At 38.9% G+C, this 6,171-nt stretch overlaps 1 non-coding gene across 1 annotated transcript; it reads left to right on the forward strand.

The window, feature by feature from the left end:
* Positions 1-2,868: 2,868 nt before the first annotated feature.
* LOC127116288 (small nucleolar RNA R71) lies at positions 2,869-2,975 on the forward strand. The gene has a single exon (XR_007801245.1). It is a non-coding gene; the product is annotated as a small nucleolar RNA R71 (small nucleolar RNA).
* The last annotated feature ends 3,196 nt before the right edge of the window (positions 2,976-6,171 follow it).

Raw genomic sequence — 6,171 nt, forward strand, 5'->3', positions numbered from 1 at the left:
GTCATTACATTTTTCATCGAAAATGAATTCAGCATCTTTCATTAAAAGTCCAGTTAAAGGTTTGGTTATTTTGGAGAAGTCCTTAATAAAACGCCGGTAGAATCCAGCGTGTCCAAGGAAGCTTCGGACTTCTCTGATGGTTTTTGGTGGTTTTAGGTTTTCTATAACTTCTATTTTAGGTTTATCTACCTCTATACCTTTTTCGGAAACTATATGTCCTAAAATTATTCCTTCGGTCACCATGAAATGAAACTTTTCCCAGTTAGCAAGACAATTGTGGAAATTAAATTCGCAAATCGAGAAATCATCCATAAACACTTCCATGATACCATCTAGGTAATCTGCAAAGATTGACATCATGCAGCATTGGAAAGCAGTTGGGGCATTACAGAGGCCGAATGGCATTCGTCTGTAGGCAAAAGTTCCATAAGGGCATGTAAAGGTAGTTTTTTCTTGATCTTCGGGGTGGATAGGTATTTGGAAGAATCCAGAGTATCCATCTAGATAACAATAATAAAAGTGTCTGGCTAGACGCTCCAACATCTGGTCTATAAATGGTAAAGGAAAATGATCCTTCCTAGTTGCTTTATTTAATTTTCTATAATCTATACACATCCCCCATCCTCCTTCTAAACGTTTTGCTACATGTTCGCCTTTATCGTTTTGCACGACTGTGATGCCACCCTTTTTAGGTACTACATGCATAGGGCTCACCCACTTACTATCCGAGATCTGGTAGATTATACCTGCCTCAAGTAACTTAAGAACTTCCTTTTTAACAACATCACTCATTATAGGGTTTATTCTTCTCTGATGTTCCCTAGAGGGTTTTGAATCTTCTTCTAGTGAAATCCGATGCATGCATACGGATGGACTTATACCTTTTAGGTCAGAGATATTATATCCTAAGGCTGAGGGATATCTTCGTAAAATGTCTAAAAGTTGGTTCGTTTCCTCTTGGCTCAAGGTAGTACTGACTATAACTGGACGGTTCATCTTTTCATCGAGGAACTCATATCTCAGGTTCTTAGGCAGTTCTTTAAGTTCTAAGGTTGGTTTCTTAGGGCATGGCATAGGATCTGGGGTAAGGGATAAACATTCATAAAGGTTATGATCGATGTAGGGTTTCTTAAAGTCATTATCTTCCCTTATGAGAGTTGATGGTAACTTAATTGTTTTTATAATTTCTTTTTGTTCTAATTCTCTAACACATTCATCAATGATATCTAAGGCATAACATGAATCTCCCATCACAGGTGCCATAAGAAATTTCGAAAGTATAAATTCTATTTTCTTGTCAACTTTCCTTTCTTGACATCTATTATGGCTCCTGCAGTCGATAAGAATGGTCTACCTAGAAGGATTGGTATATCATTGTCCTCTTTGATGTCCATGACAACAAAATCAGTAGGGATAAATAACTGACCTATCCTAACAGGAACATCTTCTAAAATTCCTATCGGATACTTAACAGATCTATCGGCTAACTGAAGTGACATCTTAGTGGGCTGTAATTCTCCTAAGTTTAACCTCTCACAAACTGCTAAAGGCATTAGGCTCGCACTAGCTCCTAAGTCTAGAAAAGCTTTTTCGATGACATGATTACCCAAAAGGCAAGGAATGGAGAAATTTCCAGGATCTTTATCTTTCTTTGCTAATTTGTCCTCGGAAATAGCATTACATTCCAAAGGCTTCGGATCGTCAAGTCTACGTTTGTTGGTAAGGATGTCTTTGAGAAACTTTGCATAAGAAGGTATCTGGGTGATGGCTTCTGTGAAAGGGATTTCTACATGATGTTTTTCTATAACTTTAATAAATTTTTGATATTGTTTATTGATCTAGGTTTGTTTGAGTCTTTGGGGATATGGTATAGGTGGTTTATATGGCGGGGGTGGTACATAAGTTTTATCTTTAGGTTCCTCTCCTTTTTCTCGACCTTCCTGGTTTTCAGATTCCTCTGGTTCCTTTACTTCGTCCGTGGGTTTGGTACATTCCTTAGAAGTTTCGGGTTCACTCAATCTAGGGTTTGGTGGCTCATCATAAGCGTTCCCACTTTGTAGGGTAATGGCATTGGCTTGTCCTCTCGGATTTTGTTGAGGTTGTCCAGGAAATTGTCCTCCAGGTGTAGTCTGAAGGGCTTGGTTTTAAGCTACCTGAGAGATCTGGGTTTCATGCATCTTGGTATGAGTAACTATTTGGACAACCTTGGTTCCTAACTGAGTAATGAATTCGTTAACATGAATGTTTTGGTTCATGAACTCCTCATTTTGTTGGCTTTGAGCGGTGATGAAATTTTCCATAATTTTCTCAAGGCTCGGCTTTGGTGGCACAGGTTGCATAGGTTGATTTGATCTAGGGGCTTGATAACTAGGTCTTGGAGGTGCATTATTTTGGATTGGGTTATTGTTCTTATAGGAGAAGTTCGGATGATTCCTCCATCCAGGGTTATAGGTATTCGAATATGGGTTCCCTTGGGTGTAGTTCACTTGCTCATAGTGGGTTTCGTTTAATAGACTGCATTTTGCAGATTGGTGTCCTTTGGGTCCACATATCTCACAATCCGACGAAACTGCGGCTACAGTATTCGGGTTTATGCACATATGCTCGAGTTTGAGGGCTAATGCGTCCATTTTAGCTTGCATCATGTCTATAGAGCTTAGTTCATGCACTCCTCCTTGGGCTTCCTTATTCTCAACTGTCGCTCATTCGACTCCCCATGATTGATGGTTTTGAGCCATATCTTCGATGAGGGCACTAGCTTCAGGATAAGGTTTGTTCATCAGAGCACCGCCTGCGGCAGCGTCGATGGTCATCTTTGTGTTGTAATGAAGTCCATTATAGAAGGTTTGAATGATTAACCAATTTTCTAAACCATGATGTGGGCATGCTCGTAACAACTCTTTATATCTCTCCCAAGCTTCGAACAGTGATTCTCCTTGGTTTTGGGTAAATCTAGTTATATGGTTTCGAAGAACGGTAGTTTTACTTGAGGGAAAATATCTAGCAAGAAATACTCTTCGAAGGTTATCCCAAGTCGTAATGGAATTGGGTGGAAGGGAATCTAACCATGATAGGGCTTTATCTCTGAGGGAAAAAGGAAATAATCTTAAACGTATTGCCTCAGGAGAAGCTCCATTGGTTTTAAAAGTGTCTACTAATTGAAGAAATACTTTTAAATGTTGGTTTGGGTTCTTAGTAGCGAGACCTGCGAATTATCTCTGTTGCACTAGTTGCAACAGGGATGATTTAAGTTCAAAATTATTAGCTGGGATGGTTGGGTTTACTATACTAGAACTAGGTTCTTCATTAGATGGTTGAGCGAAATCCTTAAGAGGTGTTTGGTTTTGGTCTTCGGCCATAGCTCTCTTAATTTTATGAAAGAATAAATGTGCGCGAGCGTAACGTTCAGGTTCCGCCAGAGGGTATACTAAGCTTAAACTTCCGGTGCTGCGAGTTCTTCGCATTGACCGGCGGGAAATAGCCTAAGTCTAAACGATATAACAACAGGAAAATGAAATTCGACGAAATTGGTCCCTGGCAACGGCGCCAAAAACTTGATGCGGTGTTTCGCAAGTATACGAACGCGTCAGAGTAATATAAAAGATTATCGAATCCACAGAGACCAAGTGTTAATCTATCGTTATCTGTCGTTATGGTGTTTATAAAAGGCAATCAAAATAAGTGTTTTTGGAGTGTGCAATGAAAAGTAAAGTGTTGAATAAAGATTAATTAATAAAGACAGGGTCGAATGTAATTCACGTAATCAATTAATAATCCAGGTACTTGCTAGTAGAGCTACTTATGGGCAGTGTTTCCTACTTTGAAAAGAACTAATTTAACAGGAACTGTCCCTTTTGCGTATTCAGAACCGAGTTGTACTCCCTAATCAAATCCTCTTATTGTCACTTATAAAAAGGCGCGCATTGCGTTAGAATAGTAAACCTATTTTTTAGAATAGTAAGTTGAAAAGTATTATAACTTGGATTTCTTAACCAAAAGAGGTTCTCACGAACCAGACTCTAAACTTATAAACGCGTCCAAAAATAGTTTTAAAATCTCTTTTCTTCTTAATGTTAAAATCTCCTAATGAACTAAACAAAGCGCTTTCGCTATTTTTGAAATAGTTAAAAACAATTAAGTTTAAAAAGACGTTGGACGACTTTCGATCTTACCCAACGGAATTGAAGTACGGGAAAACTTAATTTGAAAGCTAAAATAGCCCTTAAGTGCTTCTACGAACAATTGTACGGATTATCGGTTCAATTACGATCCTTACATTTTAACCTTATAGATTTAGTTAGACATGGTAAAGTAAAAGTGCATTAATTTAAATAAAAGTAGTGCGAGTGCGGAAAGTAAATAAAAGTAGTGCGAGTGAGAGAAAATAAATAATTTAAAGCGAGTGCGAGAAATAAATATTTTAAAGCGAGTGCGAGGAAATAAATAATTTAAAGCTAGTGCGGGAAAATAAATAAAGTAAAGAGAGTGCGGGAAAATAAATAAAGTAAAGCGAGTGCGGGAAAATAAATAAGATAAAGACAAGTAATAAAAACCTACTCCAATCGAAGGGTTTAATAAATTGCAAAGCGGAAATGAAAATGGCGGCAGGATTAACTTCCTTCCAAAGTGCTCCAAACTCGATTACAGACTCTATCACAGACTCGATTACACAATTGTGGTAACACTCCAATGCGAAGCGATTACCACTTTATAATACTGAATATATGCCTAAGTGAAACAAAATTGCTATGAGTTTACCTCTGCTCTAAGTTTGGATGATTGTAAAAGTGATTTCGAGTTTCTATTAATAAGCAAGTAAAAAGATGGAAATGACAAGGATGCCCTTCAACTTGAAAATGGGAGGGAAAAACTTTACTCTTGTGGCGCCCGCCACAACGCCATGGCGCCCGCCACAAGCACAAAATGAGGCGCCTTAGTGGAAGTAGTGGGGAACATGGAAGTTGAGGGAAGTTGAGCTTGGACACGTCATGGCAGGGTCTATGGCGCCAGCCATGGGGTAGGGCACAAGTACAAAATGCTGAATTTTAGGGTTTTTGGCTCTTTTTCGCTCCTTTTCTCGTTCGGGGCTCCGATTAAAGTAAAAACCTGAAAACAAAGAAAAACATAGCAATAAAACAACAAAATTATAATAAAACAACTAGAATGCATGTGAAATCAGAGTCGAAAATACGGTAAAGTTTAGTGTTATCAATCCTCCCCAACCCAAATCGCACAGATGTGCGCAATCCGGACAACTATTGTTATATTCATGATCTGGTGGCTAACCTAGTCCCCGCGCATATTCCTGAGAATGTAGCTGCTTGCGGGGACATCAATAAGGATCATGATTATGAGTCGTCTGCTCCTGCTACTGACACACACCCAGACACCACACACATCTCTTCTGGAAATGTTGTAGGTACACCATCTAGGCATAGGCCCAGAAGAAGAAATGTGGCACCTGCCACTCTTGATGACATCTATGCTGAACTACTGCGACGTAGCGAACTAGACGCTCAGCACGACCAGCAAATTCAAAACTTGGAAGCTCAGCAAACCGAAATGATGCAAATCCTTTGCCAGATGCAGTACGACCAACATGATTATGCTTTTAGGAATGATCATAACATGTTAGGTTTGATCGATGAGATGGCAGCTTTGACAGTGCGTGTGGAAGATCTACAAGACCATACCTCTTATATGGGTATGCCACCTCACCAGCCTGGAAATGGTAGACTTGTACGAACATGTGGCAGAGGCCACCAATAGCAGACTTTCCAGGTTCGACTTTCCTTTCCTGTCTTATGTCGTTGCATTGGGGACAATGCTCGGTTTAAGTAGAGGGGAGGAAGCTTTATCGCTTTTATTTATCGCTTTCTAGGTAGATTTAACTATTTTTATTTCCTTTGCTAAATTGTTAAGTGTTAGTTGAGTCAAATATCATTGCACTGTCGAGTCTCTATGTGTGGTTTCCGTTATTTACTGATTCTCCCATTTTCTTAAGCCATACCAAACTTTTGCAAAAATCTTGACTTAGAAATACAGTACATCTTTTGAAAATTCTAAACTATAAATAAAACTTAGGTTGGATTGTAGAGATTTGGAAACACATTACAAGATCGGTATCATTTTAACACCTTAAATCTCCCAAGTATAAGATCGATTTGAGTA

Source organism: Lathyrus oleraceus, chromosome 1 (genome assembly GCF_024323335.1).
Source record: "Lathyrus oleraceus cultivar Zhongwan6 chromosome 1, CAAS_Psat_ZW6_1.0, whole genome shotgun sequence".
Taxonomy (NCBI): Eukaryota; Viridiplantae; Streptophyta; class Magnoliopsida; order Fabales; family Fabaceae; genus Lathyrus; species Lathyrus oleraceus.